This window comes from Protopterus annectens, chromosome 13.part0 (genome assembly GCF_019279795.1).
Source record: "Protopterus annectens isolate FY-2018-M chromosome 13.part0, PAN1.0, whole genome shotgun sequence".
Lineage (NCBI taxonomy): Eukaryota > Metazoa > Chordata > Ceratodontiformes > Protopteridae > Protopterus > Protopterus annectens.
This window is the reverse complement of record NC_056747.1, coordinates 268951932-268977491: the sequence shown is the minus strand read 5'-3', so window position 1 is coordinate 268977491 and position 25560 is coordinate 268951932. Positions and strand designations below refer to the sequence as shown.

General features: G+C 40.8%; 1 protein-coding gene across 1 annotated transcript in view; it reads left to right on the top strand.

Annotated features, from left to right (window-relative positions):
* The window catches only part of LOC122787231 (cAMP-specific 3',5'-cyclic phosphodiesterase 4D-like), a 1697022-nt gene that overhangs the window by 148310 nt on the left and 1523152 nt on the right, over positions 1–25560 (top strand). The window lies entirely within an intron of this gene.

Here is a 25560-nt window from a genome sequence, read left to right as displayed (position 1 = left end):
AAGAACCTTTGCATATCAACCATCAAGCCAAAATTACTACCCTCTTTCAGTTAGACTGATGTAGCACAAGGCTCAGCACTAAGCCTCTTTTTATTCTGTTTGTTTTTAAATTATTTCACTTGGGATCTTTCCTGACATAATTGTAAAGTATCCTAATGATGTAGTCATTTTGAAATGTCTGCACTACTTAAAAACAAAGTTCTTTGTTACAAAATGATTGATGTCTGACGTCTCTAGAACTGGCTACACCATAGCAAACTATTCCTTAACAATAAAAAAAAATCTGTGGCCGTTGTCTTTAGCACCAGTAAGAGACTCACTTCCTCTGTGACGATTACTGTACTAGACCTAAATCACCAGCTACTGTCAGCAGTCATACTACAAGATACCTGGTTCCAATTCTTGATTGACCATTATCAGTTCAATATCATAATTAATAGCAATCTGTTAAAATCTTTTCCCAGCTTCGGTTAGTATGCAAAGTATTATTTATTATTTATTTTACATTTGTTGACCGGGCTAGTCTAGCTGGATACATATCCGCAGTAGAGAGAGGCCGGGGAGAAAAAAATTCAGTCGTTAAAACATATAAATGAATATGATTAAGCAAAAAATATTTAACAATTTTCAACAAAGATTTCAAAACAGGTACAAGAGAGGCAGAGCAATAACATTTCAGAAACTTATTAGTCTTACATTATAGGAATAAAAAAATTTTTAAATGTACAATGTCTAGTTCTATTAGTCTCTATTAGTAACATGTAACAAAAAAACAAAAAAAAAAGTAGCTTAGCTTCTTATTGAGAATACAAGGCAGACCATTGCTGTCAGTGTGCTTTTAGCTCAGTTTGAATATTCATGCCCCATCATTCCCCTACAGCCTTGACACAACTTACATGTGCTATAAAAGTAAGAAAACAAAACTCTCAGGTTTTCTCAGGTTTATTCACCTCAGCTTCACTATGACCATCACTGTTAGGCAATAAAGAAATCTGTCTTCCCGAGGAAAGAGGGAAGAGACACATTTCCTCTCAATTCTTTAACATACAAATTCAAAAATTACCATAATTGCCCAATCCTTAAAACATTTTTGCACTTTAAGAACACTGCATGTACCCTCAGGTGCCCTGATTCCAATCTACTACCCTTGCCCGCCCTGTATACGTGCAATAGCAGAGAAATGTTTTCCAAAACTAGCAGCATTAAACAGTAGTAAAACAGACATAAATAACTCTGTCATTGGTAAGAGACTGACTCAGAGAAGTAAAGTTTATCTACATCTGTGATGCAAAAATAACTTTTAACAGTAGTTTATAAAATGTTCTTCCTGTTCTAACTTACTGTTTTGGGGTGATAGACTGGACTCAAAAGGTAATGGATCGGTTGGACTGGAAAACAAGAATAATGCTTCACACGTATCAAATGATATGTGAAAATCAGTGTATACCAAGATTACATATTCCTCATTCTGAAGGAGGTATGACTGCATACATGTCTGCTGACCACCAGATCCAAACATAGTGAAAGTCTTAAAACACGAGGAGAACAAGTCTAAGACAGCTTCCCTCCTTAGTTTAGCAAAGCATACAAGGTTTCAAGCAGGAATGCAAATCAAACCCGTAGCAAACAGAGATCAAGCAGTGACTGAATGTGCAAAAAAAAACAAAAGAATGAATATAAGGAGAAGGATTCAATGAGACGGAAAGGAATGTGGAAAAAGGCATACATATAGTTGTAAGTACAGAAAACTCCTGGAACAGCCTCATGTCAATCAGGAACTGAATGGGAAATGGTTATGGAAAGGTGAATTTAAACCAAAAGATGAAAGGCTAATATTTGGCCCAGAACAGTGGACTTACGTACATGATGCTTTACAAGGTCCGTTGAACGTGGGAGAAAGACAAATGCAGGTTCTGTAAAACACAACTGGAAACAGTTGCACATCTTGTTGCTGGGTGTGATACACTAATTGCAGAGGGCCTGTATATTGAAAGGCATAATAACGTGGCAAAACTGTTGTACTGGGGATTATGCAAACATAACAATACAATACTGAAGTAGCTGAGAAGTATTAGAAATGTGAGCCACAAAGCATTCTAGAGAATAATGAATGATCACCCCTTACCAAGAGTTCTAAAAATAGATGCGAGAAAAACAGATTTAGTAGTCCATGAAAAAGAAGAAAAAATAGCATTAATCATTGAAATTGCTGCACCAAGTGATTTCAGAGTCTTACATACAGAAAGACACAAAGTCATAAAATACCAGGATTTGTAGGCAGAAACAGGGGCAATGTGAAAGAAGGACACACAATCAGTTCCAATAGTAGTAGGAGCGACGGATCTTATAAACAAAATTTAAAGTCATATTTAGATATGCTACTGATACATGTAATTCTGTATGAATTGCAGAAGGAGTTAATTCTGGGCACATTATGGGTGCTGCGAAGAGCAGTTTTGGGTAACATCAGTGACAATATTGATTTCATGAACTTTTATCATACTTTGACTTACAAATAGATGCCCTATGCTGACCATCTAAAAAAACTTCAGCTATACCTTGTCGCATATCGTCTACTCAGAGGTAATCTCTGCTTAACATACAAGGCCATGTCAAACCCAGAGCTGTTGGACATGCTACACTTAAAGAAATCCCAATTCCTCAGAGCCACATGCTCCACGGATCTAAACCTTGTCATTACAATGAACAAAACATGCTGGAGGGATAGGTTTCTGACCCAGAGACTCCCCAGACTCTGGAATAGACTACCCATACATGTCAAGCAGAGCGCCTCTTTGGCCCTCTTCAAAAGAAACCTTGAAGATTGAATGGGAGATAGGAAATTCACCCCAGGGATCAAGTCAGCTAGACAAGGGTCCAGGGAAGTAAATATTGTGGGAAGAAATAGCCAGGAAATTGTTATGGTTAGGCTTGTATAGGCCCTAGGGCTGATAGTCTAGTACCAACCTATGAATGAATTGGGCTCCATTCCTGTCATGGTATTTGAAACCCAAAATACCTCGAGAAATTGAACCAAGAGTAATACAGATATAAGTAACTCCAATTGTCATTGGTAAGAGACCAACACAAAGAAATAAAATTTATCTCCATCTGTGATGCAAAAGTACATTTTAACAGCACACCTTTTTCATACAATGTCTTTATATTAATACACCCCTATATTTTGTCCCTTTAGTGCTGTTAAAAATTTTTACATGCTTAAATCCAAACATCTGAGTTATTCTTCTTTAACAGCTTTTTCTTCATTTGCTGCTGTGTGAATGCACAACTGGATAACACAGGCACGTATGTGCCAGAGTTTTCACTGTGATATCAACAAACACTACAAATTTTCCATTTATATATTTCAGCCTGAAGACAACTGTCAATATCAGAAACATCACTGTGCAGGAACTGTAGCACAGTCAGGTTCCAGTCACCCATTATATCTTGACCTAACAATAAAATATGAATTTGGTATGAAGAGCATTTCTTTGTTACTGAAGTATAACCTCTTGTGCCTTTAGACATTGAAAAACGTGGTTGCATATTCAAATGGCTTATAAAGTTCTGAGCCAACTCTGCCCCTTTATGGCTATCAAACAATACATTAATAAATACTGAATAAGCACAGAAAATATTATTTTATCATTCCTCTTTCCCTACAGCTGCAGACTGCTGTCTGTATTATATCAGACTACATAATATGAGTGCTTTCAGCAGCAACTCTTTTTTTCCCTTATAGCAACAGACAATGTTATTTTTTCCGAAGGTTAAATATTTTCCCAAACATAAACATTGACTCCTATGATCTCATAGAATTTCGACCTGTTCTCAGTAGTTTCCTAAGTATATCTAGGGTGCTACAGAAACTTGTCCAGCAGACGCACCAGTTTGCAATTCAAGACCTTAAAGACACCTAAATTTGTCAAGCTCTTTCTTCAGGAATGTGCATCAAAGTAATTAGGCCTGGAGTTTTACCCCTTCATCCAGTTACTTACATTGTCTCTCTTATTTATTACAGTTTTTCTTTTCGAGGTACAGCCTTTTTTCCCGACTCTTAAGTTTCATAGTGTTAATGGTATATTTCTGTGCTGTGCATTTTTAACAGTAGTGTGACAGTGGTGAGGTCTGCGGTGGGAGCGACGGATGCTTTTAAGGTGGAGGTGGGATTATATCAAGGATCAGCTCTGAGCCCTTTCTTATTTGTAATGGTGATGGACAGGTTGACATAAGAGATCAGACAGGAGTCTCCGTGGACTATGATGTCATCAGATGACATTGTGATCTGTAGTGAGAGTAGGGAACAGGTGTAGGAGACCCTGGAGAGGTGGAGATATGCTCTAAAGAGAAGAGGAATGAAGGTCAGCAGGACTAAGACAGAATATATGTGTGTGAATGAGAGGGAGGATAGAGGAATGGTGAGGATGCAGGGAGTGGAGGTGGCGAAGGTGAATGAGTTTAAGTACTTGGGATCAACAGTTCAGAGTAATGGTGAGTGCGGAAGAGAGGTGAAGAAGAGAGTACAGGCAGGATGAAGTGGGTGGAGAAGAGTGTCAGGAGTGATTTCTGACAGACGAGTACCAGTAAGAGTGAAAGTGAAGGTCTACAAGAGGGTAGTGAGACCAGCTATGTTATACGGATTGGAGACAGTGGCATTGACAAAAAAGCAGGAGTCAGAGCTTGACGTGGCAGAGTTGAAGATGTTAAGATTTGCACTGGATGTGATGAGGATGGACAGGATTAGGAATAAGTATATTAGAGGGTCAACCCAGGTTGGAGGGTTTGGAGACAAAGCCAGAGAGGCAAGATTACATTGGTTTGGACATGTGCTGAGGAGGGATGCAGAGTATATTGGGAAAAAGATGCTAAGGATGAAGCTGCCAGGTAACAGAAAAAGAGGAAGGCCTAAGATAAGGTTTATGGATGTGGTGAGAGAGGACATGCAGGTGGTTGGTGTGACAGAGCAAGATGCAGAGGACAGGAGGAAATGGAAACAGTTGATCTGCTGTGGCGAACCCTAATGGGAGCAGCTGAAAGAAGAAGAAGAAGAAGGTTTCAGTACACCAAAAGCCTGGATTTGCTTCTCTCTTTCTTTCTCTCTCTCTCTCTCTCTCTCTATCTCTCTGTCTGTTTTAGGCATAAATGCTAAGTCATAATTTAGAATTAAAATGTAAGATGAAGGGTATAAAAGCATAGATGATAGGGTAAAGGGAAAATGAGTAAGTCAGTAGTGAGGGAGAAAACTTGATGAAGAAGGTACAGTAGCCAGAAGTAAAAGAAACAATGTAAGTTTGACTGGATTAAGGGTTAAAACTCCAGGCCTAACTATGACAGATAAAACAAATAGTAGCTACAGGGAGTAGTATCAAAAGGGTGGCAGTATACGAGTGGATATATTCAAGTAAGGTGATATATCAAGCATAAGTAAGAGAGGATGACGGTTGTCATAGTTCATCCCGGTGTCAATGACTTGAGGTGTACCTCCCTGGATTATATGAAGAGAGACATGATAGAGCACTCAGACTGTGTGCCAAAGGCAGGTATGAGCTTAGCACTGAATAACATTCTATGATGATCATCGTGTTACCCTGCTGCAGTCATCACACTTGGGTTATCCTGTTGTCAGGCGGTCCCGCAGTCGGCCGGAATTCCAAGATCTTGGTCCGGCATTGGTTGCTGTCACCTCTTCCCTGACGTCAGTGTGCCAGGGGTATATATAATGCAACCGACGCCATTTTCTTCAGTCTTTCTTGCCGCACGGTGCCCGAAGCAGAAGCAGTTTGCAAGTGCCGGTCGGCCGACTCCTGAGATTTTCAAATTCGAATTTCAGACCGAAGTCTTCTATAAAGCTAAGTACCCCATTGGGGAAACTTTTCTTGCCTCAGACCGATGTCAGGAAAAAGTTAACAATTGTATTTCTTGTGGGAAGCAAATACCTCATAAGGATTTTCATTCTTATTGCATACCTTGCCTAGGCCCAGACCACGACGTCACTACTTGTCAGTTTTGTGCTAGGTTTAATAAGCGTACTATTAAAAGATGCTTTGATTTCGCACGACACTACTTCGGTAGGAAATTTAACTACACCATGCTGTTGGAGCAACTGACTACCGCCGTTCACAAAAAACGCAAGGATAAGGACAGACAGCCCAGGCCTAAGCCAGATTCCGAGGCCTCGGCTGAGCCGGTCTCCGGTTCTCTGGTCCTCAGTGAGGCTCCGACGCAGCCCCTGACTACTGCAGATCTGGAACCCGAGACCGCTACGGAATTTTTGGCGGAATGCACCAGGCCAACACAGCCATTTAGTTCAGGCCCTTCCGATGACATTGCTACAAAGGACGTCGGTGCTACAGAAACGCCATCGGTTTCTGAAGGCGTTTTCAGACCGACGACCCTCACCATTAAAATGTTTTCTAAGGCGAAGACTCCTACTAAATCTAAAAGGACTGCACTTCAGTCTCCTGTTCAAGGCCCCATGCCTAAGAAACAGATGCTCAAAATGGCTGAAGATTTGATTTCTTTAATCAGGGGTTCCCAGCCCCCTCCTGACAAAAGGCCTAGACAAGAGGAAGATTATGCATCCTCTGAACAAGTGTCCATTTCTACAGACTCCTCTGAGGACCAAGATTACTCCTTCTCTCCTTATGAAGATTCTGATGCTGAGGACTCTATTCCCTCAGCTTCTCCTCCTAAAGACTACTCCTTTGGGGAAACTTTACACACTATGAGGGAACATTTTCACTGGGAAGGTCAGGACTACTCTGACTCGAAGAAAAGGCTCAGAGAGGTTCTTTTACTCCCCCAACACAGACCACTTGCCATCCCACCAGTTTTGGACATTGTGGATGATGTTTACTTAGAATCCAGTTTCAACCCAGACTCTCTACCTCCTGCTCCGGCTAAGCCTGACAGATACTATAGAGTGCCTGATTCCCACAAATTTCTTTACAAAAGCCCTGTAGCTGATCCAGAGACTATCTCCCAGGGTCCCAAGGAGGCTAAGGCTTTTATGGCTAAAAACCCAGTACCTTCTGAGAGGGATTCCAGAGCACTAGACAGGTGGGGGAAAAAGGTTTACACCTCAGCCACACTAGCTATGAGGGCACTGAATTGCCAGTTTCACATGCTTAAGTATCAGCAATTCCTAATCTCTCAGTTAAAGCAAAGAATAACCACTCTCCCTCAACAATCTGAATTGTAAGAAGTACAGGATCTGTTGCACGCCACTGAGCAGGTGGGCAAACATACCTTACAATGTGGGTTTGATTCTCTGGAGGCCTCCTGCAGAGCAGCTGTCACTGGGTCTGTTATACGTAGGCATGCTTGGTTAAAGAAACAAACTCTGCCTGATCATGTTAAAGCAAAACTACTAGATGCTCCCTTACAGCAGGATGTTCTTTTTGGAGTTAAAGCAGAAGAAGTTTTAAAGAAAATGGAGGATAAGGCAAAATCTATGCAGACAGTCAAAGATTTCCTACAGGTACAACCCCCTCGCTTCAGCAGAAACTGGCCAACAAAAAATTGGTCCTTTCCAGCTTCTGACAGACCACAGAGGGGTAAATACAGACACCCAAGGGGCAGAGGACAACCACAAGCCCAGTATAAACCTTGGCAATGGGGCACTACAACACAGAAGGGAGGAGAAGACAGGTCCCAATCCACCAGAAGGCAAACTCAATGACTTGCACCTCATCTGGCCAAGCAATACTCTCTTGGCAGCCCCCTTGGGGGGAAAACTAGCACTTTTTGCAGACAACTGGCACATTGTCACAAAGGACAAATGGGTCCTAGACATAATTTTACGAGGATACAGACTCCACTTTCACACCTTGCCAATGAAAAGAGGAATGCCAAACCTGCCACAAAATCAATGGGCAGAGGCACAAAAGCAAATTACAGCTCTCATGGACATGAGAGCCATTCAACTGGTACCTACTTGAGAGCAAGGCCAAGGATTTTACTCAAGACTCTTTCTAGTGCCAAGAAAGGACAATGCCTGGAGACCAATTCTGGACCTTTCAATTCTAAACACTTACTTACAAGTACCCAAATTCAAGATGCTAACACTACAGCAGCTACTTCCTATGTCGGGCAAGGAAGCATGGCTAGTAACGTTGGACCTCAAGGAGGCATACCTGCATGTCCCTATCAGACAAAGTTGCAGAAGATACCTCCATTTCATTGCAGGTTCAACCCATTACCAATTCTCTGCACTGCCCTTTGGCTTATCTACTGTGCCCAGAGTCTTCACAAAATGCCTGGCACCAGTAATTGCATACTGCAGACAAAGAGGAATTCAAATATATCCATACCTGGACGACTGCCTTATCCAAGCAGAAAGCTAAGACATTCTCTTACATCATCTGGCCTTTGTAAAGCATCTACTAAACTGCCTGGGGTACACAGTAAACGAAAAGAAGTCAAAACTAGTACCCTCACAAAAAATTACATTCCTGGGTGCCAGCTTGACTACAATGGCCCAGAAGGCTTATCTTACGCCAGACAAGCAACTACAACTGACTCAGTATTTCAAGACACTGGCAACAAAGACCCAATTAACTGCAAGAAAAATTCTAAAGGCCTTGGGCTTCATGGCATCTTGCATACTAATAATACCATTTGCAAAGCTGCATATGAGGAAATTACAGTGGTACCTAAAAAGCGTATGGTCTCAACACAGCCACAGCTTGGACACAATGATATCTCTCATTCCCTGCCTACAACAGGAATTTCTGTGGTGGTCACAGGCATGTCACCTCAACAAGAGTCAGCCTTTCACCTTGCCCCCAGCCAGGCAAACTATGACAACAGAGGCTTCAGATTACGCCTGGGGGGCACACATGGCAGGGCAATGCGATCAAAGAAATCTGTACATAAATCAAAAAGAGATGCTAGCTGTACAGAAAGCTCTGACAGCCTTCAAGGATCTATTACATCCAGGACAACTGGCAATAAAGATGGACAACACCACAGTAATGTGGTACATAAACAAACAAGAGGGTACACATTCCTACCCTCTATGCAGGCAAGCAATGATCTTATGGAACACAGCTCTGGCTTACCAAGTTCAGTTACAATCTCAATTCCTGCCAGGACAGAAGAACACATTGGCAGACAACCTCAGCAGAAACATCAAGGATCCCCACGAGTGGAAACTAGATCCACAAATATTTGCAATGATAACTCAAAAATGGGGCCTTCCAGACATAGACCTGTTTGCCAGTCCTCAAAACTTTCAACTAACAAAATTTTGTACAAGGACATTTCACCATCAAGCTTGGAAAGTGGGCGCACTCTCTTTCAGTTGGAAAAACCTGACAGTATATGCCTTCCCTCCATTGCCTCTCCTCACAAAGGTTCTTCTGAAAGTCAAAATGGAGAGACCACGACTGATTCTCATAGCCGCAGACTGGCCACGCCAGCACTGGTACTCACTATTGAGAAATATGGCCCACAGCCCACCACGGATATTGCCTCAAATCCCCCATTTGCTCTCACAACAAAACAATCAGATTCTACACAGCCAGCTCAAAACTTTAAATCTGGCTGCATGGCAAATCTACTAAACATCCAACCAGCTCCTCTTTCCCAAGCAGTTCTGGATGTTATTCTGGAAGCCAGGAGACCAAGCACCAGGAAGGCTTATTCGGACAAATGGAAAAGGTTTTGTGCCTGGAACCAAGCTTAAGGCCAAGACACAATTCAGCCTCACATGCCTCACATTCTACAGTACTTAGCTGAGATGTTGCACAAAGGACTTTCTTTTTCCTCCATTAAAATCCATGCTTCAGCTATTTCAGCTCACTACAACATTGATCCACCTTTATTTTCACATCCTCTTCTAAGGCAGTTCCTCAGAGGGGCAAAAAACATTAGACCACCCAGGAGAGCTCCTACACCAACATGGGTCCTCAATTTTGTTATGGAAAAACTAACGCTACCTCCCTTTGAACCAGCTTTCTCTGCAGATCTTCAGTTCCTACCATGGAAGACTGCCCTGCTGCTAGCAATAACTTCAGCTAGAAGAGTCTCAGAGCTACAGGCAGTAATGGCAGTGGAACCTTTCCTCATTTTTCATCAAGACAAACTAATCCTTCCTTTATGCCTAAGGTGGTTTCCAGTGTGGCTTTAAATCAAACCATCCACTTACCCACCTTCTTCCCAAATCCACAAAACAAAGATGAGAGACTCCTGCATTCCTTGGACATTCACAGGCAACTTCGTTACTACTTGGACAAAACTAAGGCTTTCAGAAAATCTGACCAGCTCTTTGTATCCTATGCTACAGCTTCTCAAGGGAAGGCTATATCAAAACAAACCATTTCTCAATTGATAGGTCATTGCATACGTTTCTGCTATACCCATCATGGGAAACCAGTCCCTGCTACCATTAGGTCCCACTCTACCAGGGCAACAGCTACTTCTACAGCGTTTCTCAGGGGGGTTCCAACCAAGGAGATTTTAGAAGCTGCAACTTGGAGTTCAGTACACACCTTTACCAGACACTATCACTTACCTCTTTACTCTAAGACCAGGGCGGGCTTCACCACTGCAGTTCTGCAGGGCCTTATAGCCTCCATTAACCCTCTCTGATACCTCCCCCCTTCCTTAGCTTTGGGATTCAACCCAAGTGTGATGACTGCAGCAGGGTAACATGATGAACATAGTACAGTTTTGTACCTACCATAAATGTAGATGTTCGAGTGTTCACCCTGCTGCAGTCCAGGTTACCCTCCCTCCATCCCCTCTGATCTACTGGCTAAATCTCTTCAATACCTTACTGATGTATTTGCTTATAGCTGAAGGGATTTTGTGTTTGTGCAGAGGTTACTCTATTTGGTACTAATTTCTGACAACCTTTTTGGGGGCACCTGACATCTGGGGCAAGAAAAACTGAAGAAAATGGCATTGGTTGCATTATATATACCCCTGGAGCACTGACGTCAGGGAAGAGGCAACAGCAACCAACGCCGGACCAAGACTTTGGAATTCCGGCTGATTGCGGGACCGCCTGACAACAGGATAACCCAAGTGTGATGACTGCAGCAGGGTGAACACTCGAACATCTACATTTATGGTAGGTACAAAACTGTACTTTCTCCAAGGATGATGCCAAGATATGAGCAAAAAATAAGACTGCAATAATTAGCTTAGTTTTTTAGTGTTATTCAAAGGGGTTCCAATACTTGCCAAGCCAGGAGGACACGATCAACAGAGCGTGCTTCTTCACAAGGGATGGCACTATTGCCCACCATATAGTACATTTTGTAGGCAATGCCAACCTGATAAACCAAACAAGCAAAGGGAAATATGAAAGAGTTACTGATCAATGTCAGCAGCCTGAACAAGAAACTCTACTCCTACAAGACCTTCTTACCCTGGAAGGCACTGCATCTGTGTAGTGCCTGAGACATGGTTTAAGACAGTGGAAGCACTCTGGCTGTGCAGGGCTATAATGCCTTTCACACATTTAGACCAGCTACTGTGCAAGAGGGAAAAAGGTGGAGGTGTATCTATCTGCAGCCACAAGTGATTTACGGCAAGGCTGGTAAAGCAACAGGATGCAGCAGAACTTCTTTGTCTCTAAATAACCATCAAAAAGGTCCTGTACCATATAGTGGCTAGCTATAGCTCTCCCTCTATGAAAAAAGAAAGCCAAAATGCCTACCAAGAATAACTTAAATCACTCAGTATTAAACCCAGTACCATTTTCTTAGGTGACCTATACTATCTGGCTATAGACTGGGAAACATACACCACCACTAGTGCACAAGCACAGAAATTCCTGGACTTTGTCATTACAAATGCCCTGGAACAATTAGTCAGAGTACCCACTAGTGATAATAACATCTTGGATCTTGTCCTTACTAATATGGGAGCATCTTGTACCATCCCTTACTACTCTTCATCGCTTGTTAGGGCTGACCATAAAGCAGTTTCCTTCAAAATAAAGCTAAAAGATGAGATCCCTTCCACCCAAGGTACCTATAGAAATTTCTTTAAGACAAACTACCTACTCCTACGCAATACATTGTAAGCTTCAAATCCTTTCCAAACCTAGTTAACTCCACTGAATATGGATAAATGTACATCACTACACTATACCAGCATGTAAACAGCTGCACAGATAAAGTTGTATCCTACAGGAGCAGGTGCAGGGCAGACCCCAGAAACAAACCCACATGGTGGAACCATAATATTAACAAGCTTTATAGTAAAAGGAAAAGAATTATGGCTAAAAATAAGAAGAGTAACCCCAAGAATGTTAAAGAACTTGTCACTGCAATAAACAAACAATTCAGGAGCTTAATAAAATCCACCAAAGCCAAGTTTGAGGCTAAAATAGCTACCCATGCCAAAGACAATCACAAGGCATTTTTTTAGTTATGTTCATAATCTCAAAATCACAGTGCAGCAATGTGCTGAACTGATTGTGAATGATGTTACATACATTGAGGCTGATGATATAGCTAACCTGCTGGCCAATTAATTTAGCTCTAAATTTACCTGTCTCTTCCCTTTGTCTGTCCCTCAATATATACCGGAAACTGGCTCACCTCCAGCTATCACACAAGACCAAGTCCTAAAAGTGCTATCAAAAGCTAAAACTACTGCATTGATGGATCCTGACAATATCCCTGGGTGTATCTTAAAAAGCATGAAAGCCAGGGTACATTTTTGGCTAGGCTTATATAGGCCCTAGTGCCAATAACCTAGTACCTACCTATGAACCTATGAAGCATGATTTAGCCACACCATTAACAACACTGCTCAATCTCAGGCTCCATATTGGTTTTGTACCAAGCAAATGGAAAACAACTACAGTTATTCCCCTGCATAAGGGAGGACCTTCCACAGACCCAGGGAGTTACAGATCCGTAAGTCTGACAAGCCTCATATGCAAAGCCATGGAATGACTTATCATGGAATTAATCATTTAGGACATAGGGAACCTCCAAACACTAGACTCATTTCGGTTTGGATTTATCAAGGGAAGGTCATCCTTACTCAACCTGGTGGATTTTTTTGAAAAGGTCACTAAAACAATGGATGAAGGCAAAATGGTACACACTGCATACCTTGACCTGGCCAAAGCTTTTGATATAATTCCCCACTCAGGCATAGTAGAAAAGCTAAATAAAACTGTGAATAAAGCCCATGTCACCAACTGAATTGTCAACTGGTTCACAGATAGGACACAGATGATCAAAACAGGGGATGTTACCTCCACAAAAAGACCAGTCACCAGTGGAGTCCTCCAGGGTTCTGTGCTGGGACCTGTTCTGTTTGGCATTTGCTTTTCTGTAGTAAAAGCCAATACCAAATGTCTCTGACTGACTAAGTTTACAAATGACGGTAAGTTAGGATCAGTCATTGAATCCCCAAATGAACAGCCTGCAGCAAGGTTTGTCTCAAATAAATAACTTGTATCAAAATCATGTTTTGAAACTAAATGGCAAAAATACATTATTGTATCCTTTGAGAAGTCATCCACCCCAGGGAACTACCACATTGACAATATGCCACTGAGAGTTGACCCAGTTGTTCAGGATTTGGGAATTTATGTGAACAATGACCTAACCGTTGACTGATGGGTGTCCATTGTTGTAAGAAAGTCCTTCTATATTGCACAGCTTATAAACAAAGGGATTGTGTCTAGATCTAAGGGATGTCAGTGTCCCCTTTTACTCAGCCCTCATTAGAACACTCATTGAATATAATGCCCCCTTTGACATGTATCTGTCCAGCCACATGCAACAACAGGAACACCTACAGAGATACCTTACTAACAGGATGTAAAGCCTAAAAAACATGTCCTACATGGACCGACTCAAACCCCTGTCACTATTCTCTATATCCTAGAGACAGTCTGTGTATGGTATACAAGGCATCGTCTGACCCATTACTGATGGATTTATTGCACATCAGGAAGACAAATGGCATCAAAAACACTCAGTCTAGGGATCTAAACCTCTTCTGCAGCATCAACAGAATGGTTTGTATGGACACTTATATTTCACAAAGGATACGGCTGGTGTGAAACAGACTCCACATTCACATACACAGTTCACCCCTGTCAATTTTCAGTTTCAACTTAGATATATGCATGGGAAACAGAAAATTTACCCCAGGACTGCCCCCCCCCCCCGTACTACTAATGGACAGAGGCAGCTCCTAAACATTTTATCCCATGAATGGGTCCCCTCAAATTATTTATGGTATGATCCCAGTTATTCTCAGGAGAGGTAATATATAATTAATGACCATGGGGTGGGTAAGGCCAATCTATAACCAAATGGAATAGGTTATTTCCAGCACAAAAAAAAGTAAATTGGCTTGGCTTAAAATGGCCTGCAAGGGTACCTAGCCTAGCACTTAACCTATGAACCTATAAGGAGAATAGTGGTAAGGAACAAAGGCTGAGAAAACTAATACAGTGTAAAGGTAGTGAGTAAAATTGGCTGAGAGTATAAAAGCTGTACTGCAACATATTAGTGATTGAATAACTCAATATGAATAGAGGAAAACAGTTTTTGTACTTACTTTCCTCACTTGCTTAGAGGAAAAACAGCTCTTGTACTCACTTTCCTCACTTGTCTAGAGGAAAATAGTTTTTGATTCAGGAATGTCCAAGGGTCAGCTCCCAGTGTTCTCTCCTGTCTATCTGATGAATCTGGGCATCTTGGGGCAATGTAGCAATTGCCTCATGTACACAGACAACCCTCTCCTCCTACCACCCAACACTACAACCTGTGAGAGATGCACTTATCTAGCCAAACTGGAGGTAAAGCTGTCTCCAAACAAGACTGAACTTGACAGTCAAGAGGAGAAGGTAAACACTTGCTCCACACCACACTCATCACATAGTCCCACTAAACCTACACCACCAAAATCCACACATAGAAACACAAACTCATTTGCGGAGGCTCTCAGTAATAATCTGCTCAAGCAACAGAGACCTCCAAAGCAGAAAAGCAAGCAACTTCTACCCCCCCCCAACACAACCCAAATGACACATAGGCCACAGACTCAGTGTGCCACTCAACCACAGACCATGAGGCAAAACAACATACTCAACACACTAGTCATAGGTGACTCTATAGTCAGGCACACTGATGTCCTACTCACCAGGCTAAACAAGGAGAAGGTTACTGTCAGTTGCCTGTCGGATGCCAGGATCCACCACATAACCCACCCACTCAGGTCACTCCACAACAAGTACAAATATAACTCTGTCATTGTCCATGTTGGTGTGAATGACCTGAGACGTACTTCCCTGGACTACATGAAAAGAGACATGGAAGAGCTCTCCAATCTTGTAGCCCAGGCAGATATGACCCTAGCCCTGAGTAGCATCCTGCCATCGCCCAGAATGATGCCGCAGTACAAGGACAAAATGATTTACTTTGCCAACTGGCTAAGCTTCTGGTGTCATTCTAAGGGGATCCTGTATCTGTCTGCCTGGGACAATATGGTCAACAGACCATGATGCTTTGCAAGAGATGGCCTGCACCTGTCACCGCTGGGATTCCTATAGTGCCTTTTTTAGGCAAGGTTCAAATGGCAAATTCACCACCATAACAGGAACAGGCAAGCAAAAACAGGGTAATGCTACTCAGTGCTAGAAGTCTAAATCTCAAAATGCACTCCCTCAAGGCACTCCTTAAAATGGAAAACATCAGTATCTGTGCAGTGACTGAGACCTGGTTCAAGGCTGCAGAGAGCACCCCTGCATTACCAGGCTATAACTCAAACCACACTTTTCAGCCATCTAAGCTGGGCTGGAACACCAAAGACAGAGGTGTGTCCATATTCATTAAGGATATCCACACCTCCAGACTAGTTGCTCAGCATAATGCATCCGAGGTTATCCAGGTGCAACTAATTCTGGGCAAAACTGCAATCCATATTGTAGCTTGCTACAGATTCCCCACCATGCCCCAGGATTCCCACTCCTTTTTCTTGATATACTGGAAAATATTAGGGTTAAACCAAACACCCTAATAATGGGCAATTTCAACTACCCCACCATTAAGTGGGAAAACTACTCCTGTACCAACTCCTTTGCTCAACGTTTTCTGGAATTCATAAATTCCAATGCCCTGGATCAACTTATCCACACCCCCACCAAGGGCAACAATATCCTAGACCTAGTCATTACTAACATGAGTGACAGGTGTTCCAAACCTGAAGTCGACTTCTCGTTAGTCAGATCCGAACATAAGCTAATCACCCTAGATATCCACATCCCGCCCCCACCCCCCAGCCCCATTAAGGAAACCATGGTAAAAAATTTCTCCAAAGCCAACTTCATGCTTCTTAACACAGAAGTGGCAAACTTCATGACACCCATACAGATGGACAATACAGTTACGACTGCTGAATCCTACACAAATGCACTCTATAAGCACTTACACAAGTGCATGGATCATGCTATCCCAAACAGAACCAAGACGCTACCCTCCAAAAAAAGGAAGCCAATCTGGTGGTACCCTGCCATAAACAAACTCTACAACAGAAGGAAGAAACTGTTGCAAAAGAGAGTAAAATTCCATGAGTGGAGGAGCTCCCTGGTCAGCCTCAGTAACAAGCTGAGATCCTTAAAAAATCCTCCAAAACTAGCTACGAAAACAAAATCGCCACTCATTCTAGAGACAACCACAAAGCATTCTATAGCTATGTCAAAAACTTCAATGGCAACACTCAGATCTGCTCTGAGTTACACCACAACAGCACGAAAATTACAGAACCAACTGATATTGCAAACATCCTCGCAGACAGGTTCAGTGCTAACTTTAACCCCCTCTCACCCCCTAAAGGGCCCATATCTATACAGGAAGAATGCACAGTCCTTGTAATCACAACTACGCAGGTAAAAGCTGCATGCCCTAAAGCCAAAAACACAGCATCCATGGGACCGAACAACATCCCAGACTGCATTTTACACAAACTTCAGAATGAACTGGCTCCCCCCCTAAGCACCATGTTCAGTCAAAGCCTCAGATCAGGCTTTATGCCCACTGAGTGGTGCACAGCAACATTTATCCCACTCCACAAAGGGGGAGCCACCACTGATCCCGGGACCTATCACCCTATTAGCCTGACGAGCTTGGTCTGTAAGACCATGGAATGTATCATAATGGAACTCATAAACAAAGACATTGGTAACCTCCAAACTCTGGACCCCACCCTGTTCAAGTTTGTGAAAGGCAGATCATGGCTCCTCAACCTGATTGACTTCTTTGAGGCAGTCGCCAAAGCCGTAGACGAGGGTAAGGTGATTCACACAGCCTATCTTGACCTTGCCAAGGCTTTCAACACCATCCCCCATTCTGGAATTATAGATAAATTCACTAAGCTAGGTATAAATCCCTACATCACAAGATGGGTTGCCAACTGGCTCACTGACAGAACCCATACTGTAAAATCTGACTTCAAAACAGTGACAAGTGCAGTACCACAGGGTTCAGTCCTGGGACCTCTCCTGTTTGGTATCTACTTCTCTGAAGTACAGGCTAACACAGAAGGCCTTTGGCTAATGAAGTTCACAGATAACTGCAAACTAGGAGCCATAGTCGAGTCCCAAAATGATGTGGACATCCTACAGAAGGGCCTCACTGAGACAGATGCCTGGTGTCAGAGCCATGGCCTCAAGCTGAATGCCAAAAGGTGCATTGTCATCCCCTTTGGTAAAAACTCTGTACCCATGAACTACCCCAAGGCGGCAGTCTACTTAACGCCAAATGTGTGGTAAGAGACCTTGGACCCATAATCACATTGACACAGTAGTCAGGAAATCCTTCTATATGGCACACATCATCACAAAAGGTTTCTCATCCAGGAAAAAAGAGGTCATTGTTCCCCTCTACTCGACATTCATTAGACCTATTATACAGTACAATGTCCCTTTTGAAATGTACCTCACAAGACATCTGCAGCAACTGGAAAAGCCACAGGAGTACCACACAAAGAGGATTACTGGCCTCAAGCAAATGCCCTGTACTGACAGTCTCAAAAAAACTCCAGCTTTAATCCGTAGCATATCGCCTACTCCGAGGTGATCTCTGTCTAACATATAAAGCTATGTCAAACCCAGAGCTGTTGGACATGCTACACCTAAAGAAATCCCAATCCCTCCAAGCTACATGTTCTAGGGACCTAAACCTTGCCATCACAATAAGCAGGACATGCTGGAGGGATAGATTCCTGTCCCAGAGACTTCCCATACTCTGGAACAAGCTACCCATCTATGTCAAGCAAAGTTCCTCATTAGCACTCTTCAAGGAAAAATCTTGATGAGTGGATGGGAAATAGGAAATACACCCCAGGGATCACTTCTTTGGCTCTGCTCGACAGGGGCACAGGAAAATAACTTTCTTGGGTGAAATAAGCCAGGGAACCTTGTTGGCTAGGCTTACTTAGGCCCTAGGGCTGATAGCCTAGTACCTACCTATGAACCTATGAATGTCTTGTCTTCCCTGAAAACAGTACACAAGCCAAGTGACATTAACATAGTCAACAAAACATGAATAAACCAATAACTTGGGTAGGAATTGAAGAATGGAATCAAAAGTGGGAAAGTAAGTTATCTAGGTTTCCAATGTAGGCATATTGTGAAGAGCTACCTCAAGGTGGAGTCAAGGATGCTTTTAAACTCAGACAAGTCTGCATATTCCATTTTATTTAATTGTGTAACCCAGGAAGTGACTGAATTTATCCAGGTAAGAAAAAAAAGATATTCATATTTTACTCGGGTGTAGCTAAGTACTGCAGTACATTATTAGTGAATAAGGATAATTTTGCTTTTGCCTATATTGTACTCCATTATACTAGATTGTTGTATTGCTGTGACCAGTGGCTGTAGGAATAGACTACAATGGTTGGTGACAGGGGTCATGTTCCTCATGTTAATTTGAAGGATATTGAAAGACCAATATGACTCTTCACCAAGCATATAGTACTGCCATCAAGTAATTAAATTCAATCAAGAATTCAATGGCTTCAGAAATAATAATAATTATTATTATACTAAAAGTATATGTAGTACAAATTCTGCTTTCATTCAGTCCTTCCAAGGCTATTACAGATGTCAAACACCAGGCTTGCTCTACTTTACAGAGCACAAAGACAACTCTGTGTTCATACTCTTATCCACATATAACAAAAATAGGTGGGTGTCCCCATCCAGTGTCCCTATCCTCCCTGACCAGGGAGACCCCCCCACTCACCACTAATCACTGCAGTAAACTAGAGGATTCAGTAAACATGAATTATGTCCTCACACTCACAGTATAGCGTACAGCAGACTAATGTGGGAACCACATAACTCATAACATGAATTATGTCCTCACAATCATAGTACAGCATACAGCAAACTAATGTAGGGGGCCACATCACTCGTATAACCAAGCATTATTATATTAAATGACAACAGCAGAATATGAAAGCATATATAGTCTTGTTTCATAAAGACACTGTAAGAAAGAGATCAGACCTTAGTCTCATCTTGAGGCTCAACATTAGCTCAGATTTTCTGAAATCACCTTTCTGCTAAAACTGCCTTCTACTTTTGATGCATTTTTTTCTTAAAAATGAGAGATTCCTCTTGCCCAGTGGAGCGCCTAGACTGCTTTGGCTGTCTTGTGGCACTGGACCATCATTCTCCACCACAGTTTCTGCACTGGACTGACATTTGCTTCCTTGACTTCATATTCATGCACAGCTTGGATAAACATCATGTCTTCCCCCATGGAAGAAATGTTAAAAAAAGCCAGATATATCAAGCCAAATTTAATTTTATTTGCTGTAGATTCACACAAGTACCACAAGTAGACCTCATTTTCATTAGGTCTGAATCTAAAAGTAATTTTTGAAAAATATCTTCTCTTACTTTTTGACTTTGCCATGTTTCACTGGTAAAGAAAGAAAAAAATTGTCCTTTCAATAGCAAGTCTCTAATTACAATAATATATGCTTTTCAAAATACTTTTGTGAATTGACATATGTATATTCTTCTATAGTCCTGCGGATGGAGTATATTTCTGAAATGGAGATATTTAAAGAATGCTTAAATTGAGGAAGAAGAGTTCCTGAGGTCAATGAAAGGCTGAATATGTTTGTCAGTAGTTGTGCTATGGCTTGAGCTGCCATCCTTATAAATACTAGGTAGATGCTACTGCAGAAGGCAAAGCTTCATAAAACTTTCTCGGTTCATTGTTAATGTTCTTCCTTTGTGTAAGACACCATTTATCTGAGTTGTTATTTAGCACTCGTATACTGTGCTTTTATTTGCCTTTCATTATATAACAAGAATTTCTCTGGACAACATCCCTGAGTCCATATTCTTAAAGCTGTCTGGTTTTCATAAAGCTTCAATGTGTCTAGTATCAGTTTATCGAGTATCTGTCAGACCTTCCTATACTGGGCCACTGATTTCTTGCCCTTTTACCTTGCAACCTTATACTTCCCAGGTACTGTGCTAGCCTGGCCCTTCATGCCTCCACTTTCCTTATCTAAGCTAACCATAACTAATCCCTTGGCTTTCTTGCATTCAGTCACCAGTACTGACCACAACAGGAAAGATACAGCAGATTAAGGTGCAAACAAAAGTGCATGCTTACTCTATCAAGGCCCTAGCATCTGCATCACTAATGGAGTGGACTGCATGCCTGGTGATGACTATGAAACTATAAATCAGTAGTTTTGCAGTGGTTGACATGAGATAATCAGATTGCCAAAACAACAATTCATAATCACAGATCTCTGCACCTTACCCCCCCCCCCCTGCATAAATCCATATAAGCTTCCGTCATGGCATCTATTACCATTAAAAATAACAAAAAGAGAATATGTGTGATCGTGAAGTGGGTCCAACAAAATGACTGATGCTACAGTAGGGAAGTGTAGTACCTAAAGACAAATGTTAAATGAGGGAAAATTATTTTAAAATGTTTCATAATGGCAACTATGTATGATGATGTGATGTTAACTGTAATTATTGTTTTATAAATTCTATGTATTAACAGCAAGGGTAATTAATGCCATCAAAAACAAAGTGTCCTCCAGATTTATAAAGTTCCTTTTAATACCACAAGATTTAGTTATTTTCCATTTATTGCACCATAAAGCAAACAAACACTGAACAATTACAGATGATAGTTTTAAATGGAGTAACACAGTAATTTCTGAGTTTGCTTTTAAGATATAGCACTCCCCTTCTGGTTTTGTCAGAGAAAGCAGAAGCAAGCTTATTTATTGTTTCTTCATTCTGATAACTTAACAGTACCACCATGTGCTTTATCAGGGATGCCCAGGATAATGACCCTCCCTCAGCAATGCAGGTATACAGTAAACACAGTGCAGCAAAAATTAAGTATTAAGCAGTACAGATATGAGGAAGAATTCATCTCTTCCACATTCCAGTCCTCTGTGTCACAGAAGGCAAGAAGGGTAATACACTTCAGACGAGAACATGCAGGACACCGTTTAACTGTGTTGTAATGTAGATATGCATCATCATGCTTAAATGTCAGCTGACTCAACAAGAGTAAAACTGCATTGGTATTTTAAGGCACGCAGTCACAAAAATTATAATAACTATGTAATTCAGTATATATAAATTTATGCAGTATGACCCACATGTACTACCCCTACTCTAAAAACCATTACATCACCAAATCCGGCCAAATCTCTTTGCATAGGTCTTTCCTGTCAGCATGTAAACATTTTTATGTGATCCACATGTACCTTTATTGAAGCTCATCTTCTGAATATCACATCTGAGATTTGGTACGTTGCCAATATTGCCTGTTTTGAACTACTGTACTCAGCTATTTAGTCAGTGTAGTTTTTATTTAATCAATAAATCTATCAAATAATTCAAAAAGATTTTATTATTTGCTAGCAGAAACTGTTTTTTGTATTGCACTAAAGAGAGATCAGGATCAGTTGATTGCACCCCCTCAACACTCTATGCCTGGGGCAGGATTCTTACTTTCTTCACTATAGCTACTGCATCAGGCCTCTTTACCATCATTCAGAACGCTGATGATTCTACACTGATTTTCTCAGCACCTTCCTTAAATGAGCATTACTCAATTATTCAAGCATCATACTCTTCTACTGAGCATGGGCTGTGGCAGTCTAATCTAATATTCAGTGCCAAAAAGACTAAGGCTATGCCCTTCCTGGCCAAAATCTCATCTCCTGATCCATTTGATTTTGTTGTACTATCCTCAGATACATAGCCTTAATTGACAATAATCATCAAGTTGACCTACGTATCAGTAACACCATTAAAAACATATCAAAATATAGTGGCTTTCTACAAAGCCAAATATTATTTGACTGAACATTCTAGAAAATCATCTGCCACTGCCAAACTGTTTACTAGTCTATTTTATGCAGCTTCAGTACTCATCAGTCTACAGCAAAATTTCCTACTGTCTTCCCCATTTATGGGACTGTAGTCAAGCAACTGATTTGGATGGAGTTTCCCCAATTACCTCAAATATGCCCAACTAAAATTTACCCATTTTTTTTGTCTACCAGCACTCAAAATGTTGAGGCTTAGCACCACTACTCAACTGGTACACTCCCAACAGAGAGCTACATTCCCAAGACAAGTTCCTTGCACACATGGAGGTGCTCTCTACCCTACTAATGTGACCAAACTCTGGAGTCTGACTCCTCTTTCTCTCAGATAAATTGATAACTCTTCCAATTTTAAAAAGCACCTGCTCACTCACTTTCTCAGAATGTGGTATGGCAGTGTTCTACCACATCTGGTTAGTCTTTCTACAACAAGATCCTTCACCCACATTTCTGTAAAACTCTACTACAGGGCTCTCTTTAAGCACAACATCTAACTCCTGTGGTATATATTGCATATGTTGTGAATATCCTTCCCGGTCTATGTATCATATTAATACTAATGGATCTTTTTTCACCTCTGCGTAGTTGAATTGGTTTTACTTTGTATAGCCTTATATATCCTGTTCTATAGAGACTGGCAGTGTTTATATTGCCATGTGCTATAAACTACTTTTAGAATGCCTGTGCTTTAAAATATTTTCTGGAAAGTCTGATACTTTTTGACTGTAAATTGTTTTGGAGCTTTTCTCCTCAGGGTTCTCCTGAAAAGGGGTATTACAAAGCCCAGTGACTTTCCCAGAATAGTAGTGCAAATAAATAAGTAAATAAATAAACAAACCCCAGCTTTGAGCATCGGTAGGAAAATGAAAAGGATGGGTTAAGTTAAAGTGGAGAAACTGCTATATTGCAGGCCACTCTATGGTAGCTAGTTTAAAGCATCATACTGATGAAAGATCAGTATAATGTTAATCTTAATGCATGCTTACTATATGTTATAGTTATTTTTCAGTAAACATATAGTATACAAAGAATCGTATCACAAGATGGTTGCATTTCATACAGAAAGTGTAGGCAGGTCTAGAAAATAAGTTGAAATGTTATCCTTATACTGCAGAGGTGTTATCTAGGGCTCCAAAAACAGAAGAATGAGTGAAGGGGCTATCACCACAGGTGTACAATGTCAGGTAGCATTTAGTTTGTGATTACCAATGTTACTAAATTGCTCAATGTGTTGTGTAGTACTACAGCGGCAATCAAAAGTGAATGCCTTTAATGAATTTTATGTAGCAAATGTAGCATGCCACTCATTATGCTTGTAGCAGCAGTTTACTACATTTTAAAGAAAGGAAAAGAAAGGATCTTTCTTTTGCACTTATGGAGAACGTCATAAAGATATATAGATATATATATATATATATATATATATATATATATATATATATATATATATATATATATATATATATATATATATATATATATATATATATATATATATACATATATATATATATATATACATATATAGATGCATACACACACACACACACACACACACACACACACACACACACACACACATATATATATATATATATATATATATATATATATATATATATATATGTAGGTTTACTATCAAAATGATGAATATAGATTCGGCGAATACGGAATGTAGAATACTAGTTGGCTGACTCCCGTGTTGCCGAATCTACATGCTTTCAAGTATTCGGTTTAGTGAATGCACTGTGCATTCGTACATGTATGGTCAACCTTAGGACTGGAAATTGTGGTACAGTGCGGAATAAGAAATTTACCCTGTTCCTCACTGTAGTGCAATCTCTGAGTTGGAATATATAATTTGCAGGGGGGGTGTGGAGGGTGCAAGGGGCCTTGCCCCTGCAAAAACATGCAGTTTAGTGTTGTGCAGTATGTACTTACTGCTGAAAAGTATAACTTCTGTTGTTATTCTCAAAGGTGCAGGGGAAGGAGTATGTTAAATAATGCCAAATTTGAATATTCAGCATTACATTCCACTTACTGACTTTATTCCTCTGCAGTTTTTGGAATTCGTTCTGTCATTCGCGATTTTGATTGCACCTGGCACTACATGAGCAAGCCACAGCATTGTCTAAAAGCATCTTATTTTTTTCATAAAGCAAGTTGTTTGCAAGACAGATCTAGTAATGGTAGAACCATAACTTAACAGTTTAATGGGAATGTTGCCTTTTCGTTGATGCTTGTGTTTCGTGTATTCATTTTTAAATGCAAGGGTATCGCATACTACTATGTTCCTAATGTTGTAAGTAGTGACAGCACTCCTTTGTTTTTACATACTTTATTTCATGGTGTTACACTGGACTCCCAGGGCCTCTCCTCTTTTGGTGTAGAATTATGTTAGCTAGCATTTATATACAGTGTGTTTATACTTAATTATACTGTATTAAAAGAAACAGCAAACTGTATTTCAGTGGCATACTGATAATTGTTGTTACTTCATACTTCACTGAGCCTTGATTTGAAGAATACATTCTGTGAGGATTCAGGATCCCACTGAGGAGATGGAAGGCCAAGTGATCAAACAAAGCCAATCATGAGGAAATGCTGCGTTACCCACAGCCAGACGTAAATAAATTACTGTTGTGCAATGACAGTGTTTACGGAAAAAAATGGCTTACCTTTTTTAAATATTGACATTGTATAAAAAATCTTTAATGCTCATTTGTGGCTGCTGCCTTGTATGGGGCATCTAAAGCATATGTTGAGTGTATGCTTTCACAGTATATAGCAGTTTCTGCTTGTTTTAAGGGAGGCCGGAGTATGTATGCATGGAACTGTTTCCTTGTACGCTCGGGGTATCCAGCCCATGAGTTTGTCCTCAAGTGCTCTTGCTGACCTGACATTTGTTCAACAACCTGTACATTAGCTGCATTTTTTTTTCATTTGTAATAAGTTTACTTTTTAACTTGAATTTGCACATCATTTAGTTCAGACATCTAAATTTTATGGATCGTATCTATCTCTATAACTATAGAGATAGATATATTATGTATTATATAAAATGCGGGTATCCCTGTAAGGAGACTTGTTAGAAAGAGGAACATTTTGCCAAGGTTAAAGGACTGCACATAGTATTTCACAAAAAAGACAAGTCCTATCCAAAAATTTTTTGCTGAGGGATAA